Genomic DNA, 15,387 nt, shown 5'->3' with positions numbered 1-15,387 from the left:
GGGAGGCGGGGGAAGAAGCATGACGTCCCCGAGGCCAGGCTGAGGAGCTGGCATGATGTCCTCGAAGCCGGGAGGCGGAGGAAGAAGAAGCGCGAAGTCCTCGCTGTCGAGGAGAGGCGGCGGAGGAGGAAGAAGGCGCGAAATCCTCGCTGTCCAGCGGAGGATGCGCGACGTCCTCACTGTCGAGGAGAGGCGGCGGAGGAGGAAGAAGCGCGAAATCCTCGCTGTCCAGCGGAGGATGCGCGACGTCCTCACTGTCGAGGAGAGGCGGCGGAGGAGGAAGAAGCGCGAAGTCCTCGCTGTCCAGGAGAGGCTGAGAAGGAGGAAGCTCAGAGCCTGTTGCTTGGCTCTCGTGGAGTCGGATGAGCAGGTGTTGGAGCCGTTCCACCTGCTCTTGCAGGCCCCGAATGCGCTCCCCATTCACCTCTGCCCAGAACTTGAGCAGTTCCCGGGTCCCATCCTCCTTTTTACCTCGCTCCTCCTCGGGCTCTTGTTCCCATTCGCCTCCGATGTACCCGACCTCCCTGGCCTGTACTTCCTCGTCGGAGCGTGGGAACCTGTTTCCCTCAGGTGCCTCACCTCTAAACGGCGTCCGCCGGATGGCGAGCCTGCAGCCTTCCCAGCTTTGCCGTGCCTCTGTCTCTCGCTGCTCCTCGCTGTCTCCCAGCCAGTCCGCCGGTTCGGCGAGCTTGCAGCCCTCCCAGCTCTGCAACAGCTCCCTCTCTCCTTGCTCCTCGCTGTCCTGTATCCATTCGGCCAGCTCGGGCGAGATGGTGATTGCTCCCCCCAAAAACAATCTAGGGGAGAGACCTCCGCTATGCCACTTGTAAGGTCTAGCTTTCTGTCACGATTCTTCCTTTGGCGTTTGTGTTTGGGTGGCATAATCGCAGGAGACGAGCTGGCGTTTCAGGATCAGGTTTTTATTTAACATAGAACACAAAATAACACCAACAGAAATCATATAAATTGCAACAAAAGCTAGACGCCTGACTGAACTTCAGTCAGGCTCTTTATAACCAACTTAATTAGCTTACCTCGGTTCAGGTGAATCCCCACGTCACCTGACCGAGGTGCAGTCTGGGACATGAAGTCCAACTAAAACAAAACTATAACATAAAACAAACCCAGGCGCTTTGGCGCCCTCTAGGGGTTAACCGTTACAAATGTGGGTTACTTGTACACAAAAAATTATTGAGAAAACAAGGAAATTAATAAGTGAAGTTAGATGTGTGAAATGTCTGTACTAGTAGAAATGCACAAACTACAAAGGCAGTAAAATTAGTTTATAGATTTTTATTAATTTGGATTTATTATTACTCTGCTTGAATATACTGTACATTATTTCACCTCTACTGCAATTTTACACTGGATATATTAGGAAAGCGCACTGATAGGGGTATTAGGTCAGTGTTTATTTTGTGTTCACAAATACCCGACAAAACAAATAGAGGTCAAGTAAAAATAACTCTTAAAATCTTAAGTAATAAAAGATCATGCATCTATAAAAAATCCCCATTGCAGAATTCTCAAATATTTGGCCTGCCTCAAGCAAAGACAATTAATTTAAAGCAAAGTTTAAACTACAGAAAATGGGTTAAGAAGAAGAATTTTTAAGTATACAGTACTTTGGTTTATTATTAAGTATAATTTGTCATATACTTAAGAAAAGTATATTAAAGTGTACTTGCCTTATACAGAAAGTTTAAGTATAGTTGTTTTGTAGTTTGCGATGGAATAGTTTAAAGTAAATATTACATGGATGGAACTAAACTGATTTTAATGTACACAATGTTGTTAACTCACACAGATAAAAATCTGGCTGGTTTTATTGAGAGTTCTTCCAAGGCATGACAGTAAAAAAACTTTATTCAAACTGGCTGATATTACCATTATCATATAAATATACAATAAATCATTACCATATACAAGTTCATCTCAGAAAACAGAATATTGTGGAAAAGTGATTTGTTTTTTTGTAATTTAATTCCAAAAGTTAAACTATATTGTAACTTCATTAAACACCAAGTTAAACATTTTAAGCCCTTTTTGTTTAAATTTCAGTGTTAAATTTGTTTAAATTTTAATGTTAAATTTCACTCACTCACTCATCTTCTATACACTGTATAAAAAAGTTTTTGGTGGGTGGTAAATACTACCCTTGCAAATAGTCTACCATTTACCTATTATTTTCATCATCAAGTTTAATTATATAATAATGAGTAAAATTCACCCACACTACCTAAATATTTATAGTAATAACTGCAACCTAAAAAAACATTGTAATATATACCCCAATACATTGGTTCAACCGCTTTATTCTGTATTTAGGTTCGCGGGGAGCTGGACTGGAGGTATCCCAGGAGGCTTAGGGCACGAGGCAGGGTACACCCTGGGCAGGGTGCCAATCCATCACAGGGCACACACATACTGTACACACACTCACACACCCATTCACACACTACAGGCAATTTAGGAACGCCAATTAGCCTAACCTGCATATCTTGGGACTGTGGGAGGAAACCAGAGATCCCAGAGGAAACCCACCAAGCACGGGGGAAACAGGCAAACTCCATGCACACAGAGACAGGAATCGAGCCTGGCCGGAAATCGAATCCAGACCCTGGAGGTGCAAGGGTCCAAATTCTGTTAAGTACACTACCGTTCAAAAGTTTTAGATCACTTTCTAACTCCATGATCGTTCCTGATTTTTATTTTTTTCTACATTGTAAAGGAATGTTGAAGGCATCTAAAAAATGCATTAATCTCCTTTGAACAGTTGATATTGAGATGTGTCTGCTACCTATGCTCTGTAAAGACTTCATAACGCCTCTAATCTAAGGTGCTGTTAATTGGTCATTTTTCAGGCTGATAACTCTAAATGAACTTCTCGTCTGCGGCAGAGGTAGGTTTTGGTCTCGCCCTCCTGGGACGGCCTTCATGAGAGCCAGTTTCATTATGGTGCTTGACGGATTTTGCAAATGCAATTGACAATACTGTTCTTGCAAGAACTATTACAGAAAGGCTGACCTCTGTGTCTTAAAATAACAACTAACTGTTGTTTTTGTTGTTGTTACGTAATTACCTAATTCCATATGTGTTATTTTATAGTTTTGAAATCCCCAGTATTGTTGTAGAATGTAGAAAATAAATAATTAAACAAAAACAAAGAAATTTGCAAGTGATCTAAAACTTTTAAACGGTAGTGTAAGTTAATTTATGCACTCAAAACTTGATTAGGGCTTCTTTTGCTTGAATTACTGCATCAATGTGGCATAACATCAAGGCAGTCAGCCTGTGACACTGTGTGGTGTTATTGAAGACCAGGGCCCATATTTACTAAGCATCTCAGAATCACTTGTACCTCAGAGTGGGACATTAAAAGTTTTTAACAAAGCTTCCTATTCTTAATTTTACGAGGAGTAGAACTGCTCCAAGGAAAGCATGTGACGTCACTTTTTTACCACACTAAGAGCCGTAAAGTAGGCTGTACATTATAGTGGGTGTTGTAGTTTTTACAGGTTTTTGTACATGGTGTAAAAGTGAAATGGTCTCAGTGCCTGTTGTGTGAAAGCTTGATGCACACAAACAAAACATATAGATGGATGGCTGCAGACTGCTTTAATCAAAACTGTTTAAAGCCACTATAATAGAGCTGTGAAGGACTGTCATAATCTGATCAAAATGAATTCTGATTCAAAAAGAAAGTAAAACTGGAGAGAGGATAAGAGCGTTTGGCTTGCAGCGGAGGCAGTAAAATGTAAATAAATAGTTAAAGCAAAAGTCTGCCCTACTCTTACCTCTAAAGATAAAAAGTGAACAGTGGCAATTTATAAAGGCATCAATGCCACCTGTCAGTTTGCTGCATGTACTCCTGCTGTTAAACCATGGAATGTTATAAGCCCAGTATTGTTCACATACATGCTCATTTTATTGAAGGTTTCCAGTAGAGGGTGCTGACTTCACTTACACTGTTTTGCACAACGTACATAAATATGGCACAGATCATGCTTTTGCATACATGTAGTTAGCAAAAGCAAGTATATTTCTGCCATAAACAGTAAAAAGGTTTTAAATGTGATGTTACACTGACAGTTCTATACACTACCTGGCCAAAAAAGTCATCATTTCAGAATGGTCAAATTATTGGCTTGCATCAAGCACTGAAAACAATTAAGGAGATTTTAAATAACTGAAATTGGGTTAAGAACTGTCCAATACATTATTTAAACTTGTAAGGATTGTGCTGAACCTTCAACTTCTTGGAAAGAAATGTGGTCAGAAAAAAATCATAATTAGAGATCACTTAAATGGCAGAGAATTATTTTAATGTCAATGGAAATGTTTATTAGTTAATGTTATTAGTAATGTTTCAAGTCTACGTAAAGTCCAGTTAAAGGTATATTTTTACTATAAGAAGTTAAATAGAAGCTCAATAGAAACCTAGTACTATACTGTAAAGAATAATATAGAGGTTTTTAACTACAAGTATGATGTTAAGTTTACTTAAAGAAAACTACAAGTATATTTCCAGTATATATCTGATAATTTATTGAGAGTATACTTCATAGTATATGTTTATAGACTAAAGAGTGGACTAGAAGTACATACTGTAGCTAGTGCCTAAAAGTTCACAGTATACCTCACACTACTGGCAGTGGAAAAAATAAAACTTAAACTATTTGTGTCTTTTAAGTGTACTACTCCTACTAAACTAAACTATATTTCACAATATTCTTTTATAAACTAAAACGTTAGCCTGTTAGTATATTAATATGAATAGACTAGTACTACTTAAATAATTACTATATAAAGACTGCATGTGAAATATACTTAAAGTTCACTTAGATTTTCTTTATAAAATAATCTTTAGTAATTTTTAGAACTTTTTTATGGTCATGCAAGAGGCCAAATTACAATCATACATCTCTTTCTGACTTTGTTGCAACACTCACTCTGACAGGTATTTGCAGCTTATTAAACCAAATCTACATGCATAACTAACATTAACATGGTACTTTTAGCCATTATGAACCACTCAGCATGTCAGAGTGACCACATCATTGTGTCCAGGGCGTCGTGAGAACTGATGCGTGAACGACTACATCCTCTTTCTCACAGCACCAGTTAACCAATATTGCTCCATATACATACAGTACCATGTAATACTCCACACTTAACAAGCACGCTGTGATGTCCTTTAACAAACTATAAGGAGAATTAGAATAATTTCACAAAGACTATTCTCAGAAAACCCATTCAGTCCAGGCAGACTTTCCCATGACACAAACAGGAACTTCTATAATTATCTTAAACAAAACAGGGTGATGACAAAAGCCATTTATAACAATCTTTTTTAAATACTGATATAAGAATTAAACACAAAATATATAAAATGACATGTACACCCCAATATAATTTGCAACAATCCATAAGCACATAAAATATGATTAAAAGACATACATATGATTAGTAAAAAATATTATAATTAACAAAGAAAATATTGTAAATCATGTGCTCACCATGGCATGTATTTAATATACTGTATGTTTTCATTATTCTATATATTTACTGTGTATTAGTTTGTTATAATCCTGGCATATTCAGTTTCCTCTCCAGCACTGATCTGGACCCGTGCTGCTCCGGCTGTGTTAATGTGATTTACAGTAGAGTACATGACATCCGGTACAGTCTGTGGAGAGAGAAACAGGGACATTATGCACACAACAAACATATCAACAAACATATCAGATTTTAATCCAAACATAGACCCTTGCTGTTTTCCCCGACGCATTCATAATCATTAGTCTACTTCTGCCGGTGCGGTGTTTCTTAACCCCACTCCGTTAAAACTTCGTATTCAGAGGCTCGCCAGCGAGAGGTTGTGCGCGCGCGGTCCACTACACAGCAAAAATATGTTAGTCTATTATGACTGAAATGTAGCGGCTCACATCGGCGTGCGTTTTGCACAGCGCCGCAAAGACAGCGCTTATTTTTACACGTATAAATGTGTGTTTGTTGTATTTCTGGGAAAGACAAATCTCTTATAAATCTCTCACATCGGCGCGCGCGTTCATTTGACTTTCACCTGCACAACACACATGATGTTATTTCTATCTGTTATCACCCAGATGAGGATGGGTTCCCTGTTGAGTCTGGTTCCTCTCAAGGTTTCTTCCCATTGCCATCTCAGGGAGTTTTTTCTTGCCACTGTCGCCGTCACCCTTGGCTTGCTCATCAGAGACATTTCATTCATCATTCATTCATTTCATTATTATCTAGACACATTTTTCTCACACATACACACTTCCAAATATTTTCTTTTCTTTTCTGTTCTAGAAAAAAAAAAAAAATCTTAAATTTTTTTGTGAAGCTGCTTTGAGACAATGACCATTGTTAAAAGCGCTATATAAATAAAATTGAATTGAATTGAATTGAATTGAATTGAATTGACTTTAGATTCAAACTCGGCAAAGTGAAAGAGCACACACGCACCGCGGGTTTACGCGAACATTTTACATTTACTAAAAGGTTTATTCACAACCACATTTTAGCCATTCACACACATGCATTATGTTATGTTGTTTGTACACACTTTCACTTTTCCCTTTCTAATCTCCCCTTTGATCAAAATGCTCCAGATATGAGCCGACACAAGCAGCTTTGTTTCAGTCAGAATATTTATTATTTTTAGGTGTGTCCACTGCCACAGTTCTTATACGACTCTTTATCGGAGTAAATCATTCAGTAACAAGCCTGTAACTTATGTAAACGACTCAGTTTAGATGTAAGTAAATGTGTGAGAGAGGTGTCAAGAGGTCTTACATACTCATGAAAAGTCATGGATTATTCAGTGAAACATAGGCTCTGCTTAAAAAAGTTAGGCACATCAGTCACTTTACCCCAAATACAAGGAGTAAAATGAATAAACTGAGAAACCGTGTTTCTTAGCCCCACCCCCGTGAACACAGCGTATACAGAGAAAAGCGGGAGATTTCCTGAAGCTCAAATCTCCGAAAACTACACTTGTGACACAATAACAGTAATATTTCAAACATTTGCAGGCTGCCATTTGGAGAAACCAGAGAATAAAGAATAAACCAGTTGTTGGGTCAAAATAACCCAAACAGGTGTTAATTTTTAAATGACTCACTACAGTAGCGGACCTGCCATCTGGAGTACCTGGAGTTTTCCCGGTGGGCCGCTGGCCAAGACCAGCCCAGTCAGTACGCAAATATATAAAAAATGACGGAAACCATAATATTGCATCACTTTTCTACTCATATGGATAAGTGCGTCGATCGCACGGACAAAGAGCGTGTTGTTGCTGGAGAGAGAGGTTAATTTACGACAGCTGTTTACTGCAGTAGTCCAGTGCGGGAGATGCATTGTGGGTAATGAGGTCCAGTGTGTATGAACGCGAATGTGAGATGTAAGCTGGGATATGGAGCCTAAATTTTGTTTTCTTATCAGTAGTTTTTAGTTGGATTTAAGTGCGAGATCCACCTGAAAGGTTGTACTATAACCTGACAATGAAGCAAATAAAAGAACAGGCATCGAGCAGTTTGTCCATCTCATCAATACACAGAATGAATTAACGGGCTGTTACGCTGCCGCGAGCAACATAACAATATAGCGGAGAACCTAACAGTGTGTTTATGTTACCGCGCATGCGGATATATTGTCCTCCCTCAATATAAATTAGACACCTTCACTTTTAATATACTGAGGAAGAGATATTAATCCTTTCTTGATGCAACAAATTTCTTTAAGAATAATTAATAATAATTTCAATGAATAATCAAGAGAGTTAAAGAGAGAAGAAGAAAAAGTGGAGCTGAAAGTTACATGAAAATAAGAAAAAGGTTTAGAGGTAAATGCTGTGAAATGCTTCAAATGAACAGATTTTGCCTTTGGTGTGAAGGAAAATTACAGTTCAGCAGGCTCTGATGCAAATACTAGTATAAAAATATAACACAATACAAAAAAGTCAATTAAAAAAAAGTATCACTCAACATATATTGGGTCATATTTGTATAACAAAGGAAAGAACAATAAGTTCATTATTCAAAGTTATTCAGATCAGTGTAAAGTTAGTATGATTTTAAAAGTGTTATAACTCCACCTGCCACAGTTTCATCCCAGTGGAACAATCTGACTACATGTGCAGTGCCGTGAAAAAGTATTTGCCCCTTCTGATTTTTTTATTTGCATATTTGTTACACATGTATGGGTGGAATTTTAGCGAAACACTTTTTGAGGAAAAGACAAATTGGCCTTTTTGTTTGTGAGATATCATGAACATTTCGCAGGGGGTATCATCATGATGCAGTGTAAGATATATCACTCATCAGTGTAAGCTGCAAGTGCAGCAGGTCAGTGATGAACCAGTGCCTGCTGATGATGACCAACACCTCTCCCCTGATCTACCAGAGTCAAGTGAAAAGAATCACAATCAAACTGAACAGGTAAGCTGGAATAAAATCAGTAGCAGCATTAACTCGTGCTAGTAATTATTATTGTAGTCAATATTAATTTAAATAATGTCTCTCAGCCTTATTTCAAATTAATATTAACTACCATAATAATTAAAATAAGTAACTAGTTTACTAGTTTGAGCTAGTGCTGCTACTGATTTTATTTCAGCTTACCTGTTCAGTTTTATTGCCATTCTTTTTAAAATATTGTCTTTATAGATTTATAAGTTGTTTTTCTTGATGTTCTTTTCTTTGTTTTACTGATATGACCCAATATATGTGCCGTGATACTTTAAATAATATGTTTAAAAGTATTGAATTTCTGTATTGTGTTATATTTTTATACTTGTAACTCGTGTTAAATATTTATCTCTACATTAATGAGTCAATGTATTATGATGTGGGCCGCTGTAGGCCAAAAAGTCCAGGGCCACTTTTTGGTCCCAGTCCGCCCCTGACTCACTACATCACATTTGACCCAACATGAGCAACACAACAATGTGTTTAAAGTCCCCGAAATAACCCAAAATCTTGACCCAGCATAAACCACCCAACAATGTGCTTACAGAAACAACACAGCATTTTTAGTGCGTCTTTTTTGAGTTATTGTAATGTTTTATTCTGGAAGGCTATTTTACCAGTTATTTTTATTTTTAAAATTTGAAGTATTTTTGAATGTATTTTTTAAAATGAAATAAAAAAATAATAAAATAAAATAAAATATTAAAATTATCAGCTAGTGAACTTGATCGTCTGTCCAAACATTTAACCAATGTTTTTTTTTTTTTTTTTTGACTCATTATTAGACGATAAATAACAATATCTCTGGTTCAGATTTTTCATTTTTGTTGTACAAAGTTCTCAGATGTGGAAATTACAATCACTGTAGTATTTCTTGATACAACATATTGTTAAGACTTTTTAATGACTTAATTATATTTAAAACTGCGTAGTGAAAAATGTCACTTTGCGCCACCTGGCGGTCATTTCACGAATGATTTTAAAATGCAACTGATTTATTTTGGCTGCTGCCGTTTTCCCACGGCTGTGAGCGCGACGGTAATAAACATTCTGGTTGTCTACCTACTGTACCTTACCGGATGTAATGAATGCTGGAAATATCTGGTTAAGACTGCCAGGGATGGATGGGACATTTAAAGAGTTTTTTCACATGCATGGCTGGAGAACAGGAATTGTGATGCTGATGATAACATTTAATACTTAATTTAAATTATTTATCATCCAGATTAAAACAGATGCTGCCTGCCGATAAAAACACAGCTGTGTTCAGGCCTTCATGTTCACTAACCTGATCGTTTTGCTTTTTATCACAGTCCTGATGTTCTTCAGTAATCACATTCTCTCCACATCTTCCTCCTAAAGACAAAAGACCTTAAAACTCACACCTTTAGTGCTAACTACAAAATGTAATCAATTTAATGATGGAACAATTTATTGACTGGTTGTGTGTGCGTGCGTGCGTGCGTGTGTGTGTGTGCCCAGTATGTGTGTGTGCCCAGTATGTGTGTGTGTGTGTGAGTGTGTGTGTACCTCTGCATCTCCAACAAATGAATGTCACTACACCAGATATGACCAACAACAAAACTCCCAGAATGATAAAAACTGTGTAATAAAACACATAGAATAGAAATGAGTTTTCTTTCTGCTGAATTTTTTTTTTTTTGTAATTAATAACAAGCATTTTTCAATACTTACATAATCTTCATAGTGTTAACACAACAGCATTTTATGTAGACTAAACTGTGGATTATTGCCATTACATTGACACAAAATGCAATTAATCTTTTTTTCTTGATACATTTCGATCACATTGAAGGATATGAGAAATCTCAAAATAGAAAAGTGCAAATAAAAATAGACAAATAGAATCTGCAGATGGAGAATGTGTTGTTTTACTTTGAGTCTGTTCTGATGGAGGTGTTGTACCTGTTTTCCTTGAGTGTGTTGAATTTTCTCTTCTTTCTACAGAAAACAAAACCTATTAAAACTGCTAGTAATATGTCACATTGAAATGTTCAGCATGTTCATCGTCATTAATGAAAAATTTAAACTTAATTAATTTAATAAAATATTATTATTGCATTTCCTTCTTTAGTAGTTTTTATCCCTCATGTCACTTTATCTTTGACTGCACAGTAGAATGTGTGTATAGATTTTTAATCTGTTTATTCCTGTTTTTATTCTGTGACTTGATTCTGAGCTTCGGCAGTACGAGTGTATGCAGGAGCCGTCATACATTACACATAAAATTTTGTGTGTTTTGTAGGATTCTCTCTTAATGTGTTAGCCCCTGAATGTTGTCATTAATATAAATAGTGATGTACAGTTTAGAGTATGATAAAACTCAATGCAGATGGTAATTTCCGCTGTTTTCCTAAAATACACAGAACCTGAGCCATGCAGGGTAAGTATGTGCAGTGGAGGCGTCACATGAGTGTACGCAGAGAAAACAATGCTCTTATTAAAAATCTCACTCCAAGCTTTTGTGAAAAGTTGGCAACTATCCAAGTACATTTTAGGAATAAAAATTAAATGGTAAATTTGTCATCAGAAATAATTAAACTAAAAACATTTTAGATTAAAACATTTCTATTGTGCATCGGATTTTAACATTAATCAGAATATTTTTCTTAAAATATCACTTTTTTTCATCATTACTTCCATTCACTATGAGGAAGTACTATTTTTGGTTGCCAAATGCTGCCGAACAGGTCAGAAGGCAATAAAAAATTATAATGATTCCATAAATGCACTTAAAAATTGACAACTCAATAATAGGGCTTAATTTATACCAAGGCATTATTGAGACATTAATGCTGGGAGAGGGGGCAGAAATTTTTCAACAGTGGAATGGAGATATAACACAGTAATATGACCACAGGATGTGTCTTCCAACACGGCTGTTTATGAAATGAGAAGCTTTTCACTGCATCAGTTGGGGTTAAAAGAGTTGTTGTGAAATGAAACATATTAATCACAGCAGTAATTACAAAATGAATGGCTCTTAAGTATTTGCTTATTTAAATCGATTTTTTGGCTAGGCAGTGTAGTGTGACAAGGAAGGGTAAAATCGTGGAGAAATGTACAAAGGAGACATTTTTGTAACGTGTTTTAAAAATGAAAACTTCTCTAAAAAGAGATTTTAATATGCAGTGTTTTATTATTGTATACAATCTTTGTATCAGATATAAAGTTACCATAAAAATTAATTAAACAACTTGACACTAATACCTTATCTAATAATATCTTGGCTTATGTGAGCTGTAATGAAATCGACTCTTTACCTTGTTCCAGTGTTGTTGGCGAGTGTGTTGTTTTACTCTGAGGCTGTTCTTTTGAAGGTTTTGTTTCTGTTTTCCTCGACTGTGTTGAAGTTTCTCTTCTTCCTACTGAAAAGAAACAAAATGTATTAAAACTAAGAACTTTTTTAAAAATATATTTTTTATTTGATTATTATTTTGTTAATCAATTTGGTAATATAGCAGAAAACGCTGGAGTAAAGCATGCTCACAAACAGTGATGAACAAGTGTACCTTCAACATATAGTCTGATTTTTTCTTGATTATTCTGTACAGAACATGTGTATTCTCCCTGGTCCTCTTCAGTCAGGTCTGATATGAGTAGAGAGAGGTTTCCTGGAGAGTTGTTACTGACCAGTTTGACTCTGTTTCTGTGATGTCCAGTCTGTTTAGGGTAAATTTTCTGATAGTGACTGTTTCTTCTAAACTCCCATTTTAGATCCTGTGGTTTGTCCTGTATGTCAGTGCAGACGCAGGGCAGAACTACAGACTCTCCTGTGAACACAGTCACACGCTCTACCTCTGTCTTCTTCACCAGCTCACAGCCTGTAAACATAACATTTACAGTTAATAACAAAAGTACTGTGATTATTAATATTCCCTGCTTGTAAATCACAACATTTTCTGCTGCAAACCAGAAGAGATTTTTAAAGGATGGTATTTATCTGTTAATGCTCTTATATTTGGAAATAACAATTTTAATTTAGATATAGATCTTAGGTAAAAACATTTCAATATTTATTTACATTCATGTTCATGGCATGTACCTTATGAATAGAGTATAAATAAAAGTAACACTCTGATGTACAGACAGTGTTTATCAATGTTAATGTTAAGTTGATATAACACCGAGTCTAGTGACAGATTTCTGTAGACATTAAATGGTGTTATGACACTTTCCAGGTTCACTTACTTTAGATCATTATATAAAGTGTGTTATGTTGATTTTTCTTTGACTATAAATTTGGTTTAAAGTTGCGTGTCACAATAATGTATAATTTTGATGTATCAGGTATTAAATTAAAATGAAGAAAACATGGTGACTGTGACACCTACTGAAGGCTTTATTAATGTTTATGTAGGATTATGTCAGGTGTCATGAAGGGATTATACAGGTACACAATAGCTCTATAAACACTACAAAGTTACAAAAGATATTGATTTTAAATATTTTAAATTAAATCTGAAATCAGTCCAAAGTTTCAAGTCAGTCTGATTCGCATAATCAGAATTTATTGCCATTTATAACTTGATACTGACATTCACAATATGACAGAGATTCTTCCCCCTTTAGTTATTGTAAATGGAGTAGACATGTTTGTAATAAATGTGACTTTAATTAACAAAATTTGAAGAGGATTCATTCACATTAAATATCATGTTTTTTTGTGTATTTAAATGTTTTACCATCAACATAAAGCTTGATTCCTTTGTGTTCCTTCTCAGTGCTGCACCTGTAGTCTCCCTGATCCTCTACTCTCAGGTCAGATATGAGCAGAGACAGATTAGCAGGAGAAGTGTTATTAAACAGCTGAACTCTGCCACGGTAGTGCTCGTCATTTAACACTTCTGTGTGACTTCCTGTTCTTCCAGTCTCCCAGGTGAGTTTCTGAGGTTTGGTGTTCAGGTCAGAGCAGGAGCAGGGTAACAGCACTGAATCACCTTTGTGTCGTGTGATTTCTGTCTGATTATCACCAGAGAGAGCGCAGCCTACAGGAACAAAGATACAAAACACCCAGAATCTACTGAATAGAACATAATTACAACATTTTAAAATGAAAATGGATTAAAATTATTAAGCTTCAGTACATTTAATTCTCAATCTCTTTTTGGTCCAGTATTGAAATGATGTGTGTGTTATCTGGTGATGTGTGTATTTTTCCCAGAGAGCCACTTATAGTTAGACAGCTGTGGTTAGACACCATGTTACAACTACATCTAAAAATAAAGACCACATGGAAAGAGAATTTCTTCAATCTTCAAACAGTTTCTAGTTTTTATTTATTTACTTTTGCTATTAAGACACACACACACACACTAGATATCGCCAAGCGCAAAAGATTATATTTAATATACAACAATATAAAGTCATGCACTGAGTTGATTCAGATGAGTAGATAATTCAGACATGAAGAGGAAATGTACAGTGGTAGTGGGAGCTCAGTGGTTAAGGCACATTGGGCTACTGCTCAGAAGGTAATGAGTTTAAGTCCCAGCATCATCAAGTTGACATTTAACCTTCATCTGCTCAGGTGTATCCTGCTGCTTTGGAAAACTGCATCAGACAAATGTACATAAAATGCTCTTCGGTTTAGTTACTTTAGTATATAGTTATGTTTATATAATGTTTTATATTGTACCTCAGGTCTTCTCAACACTCAAACACATTTTACATTTATTAATATTTTTGGTGTGCCTTATTGTAGGGATATTGGAAGTGTTATAGTTGATGATGTCCATTATAGTGGCATCTATTTGTTCAAAATGCAGAAGTACACACACACGCGCACACACACACACACACACACACACACACACACACACACACACACACACACACGCACAGAGTTTACGCGGAACACTGCTATGAGATTTGAAAAGTTCATGCTGGTGTTGAAATTTGCCATTTTAGTTACGTTACATTCATAAAATATAATTATTAAATATTTCTATTCAATGTGTTCATCTCTGAAAGAACTGGCTAATATTCTCTCTCCTTTCTGTAATAGAAAATAGAAAATAACTTCACTCACCTGCAGCCATGTGAAACAGACACAAGATACAAGCACTTCATCATTACTGAGTCTTCTACACACACATACACACCGGTGTCTCAAGCACACCCTTACAAAAGAATAACCACAGTTTCTGGAAACAAAAAAAATGCAGTTTTTATGAAATACAATGCAGTTGTATTGAAATATTATTCTGTAACATTGTCCATTATAAAAAAAAAATAACTTCAGTTTCTGGGATAAAAACTGCAGTTATACTTTTTAACTTTTGTAAGTTATACTGCAGTTTTGTGAAGTACAATGAAGTAATATTTATTCAGTATTAATTCAGATAAAAGCAGTTGGAATGCAGTTGTATTAAAATATGATTCTGTATTTCAACTTTATTTACAGTTATTGAACAGTTTATTGCTAAAATAGTCTTATATCAAGTTAATTATCTGCAGTTATCCTGCACTGAAGTCCTGCAGTCCTGTACTGCACTAGCTGTTGACATAATTATGTTATTCTATTATTATTATTATTATTATTATTGTGGCCTTATTGTTTGGTTCCAGAAATAAAGGATCCTATTAAATGCCTAAATTCATTAAAGTGAAGTGATGTGTGTCTCATTTGTAGTTTGTGATTCTGAATCCTCGGTTTATTAAACAATGCCAGGGTCATCTTATTTTCAGGCACAGGCAAACAGAAACCAGCTGGAAGCAGGTAGAAGCAAATAGCGTGTGTGCAAGAAAAACAATAATCTCTTCCTCTTATACTCTTCCATTGTAAGACTGAAACGTGCTTAAATATGCACAACTGTACGATTTGTCTTCATAAACCAATAAGACTGCAGGATTGTATCTAATCTTCAGC

The 15,387-nt window shown here is 36.1% G+C and overlaps 1 pseudogene; it reads right to left on the bottom strand.

Moving 5' to 3' along the window:
• Positions 1 to 5,488: 5,488 nt before the first annotated feature.
• LOC128516799 (junctional adhesion molecule-like) lies at positions 5,489 to 14,591 on the bottom strand (annotated as a pseudogene).
• Positions 14,592 to 15,387: the final 796 nt, after the last annotated feature.

Source organism: Clarias gariepinus, chromosome 2 (genome assembly GCF_024256425.1).
Source record: "Clarias gariepinus isolate MV-2021 ecotype Netherlands chromosome 2, CGAR_prim_01v2, whole genome shotgun sequence".
NCBI lineage: Eukaryota > Metazoa > Chordata > Actinopteri > Siluriformes > Clariidae > Clarias > Clarias gariepinus.
This window is presented reverse-complemented; position numbering and strand designations above follow the sequence as displayed.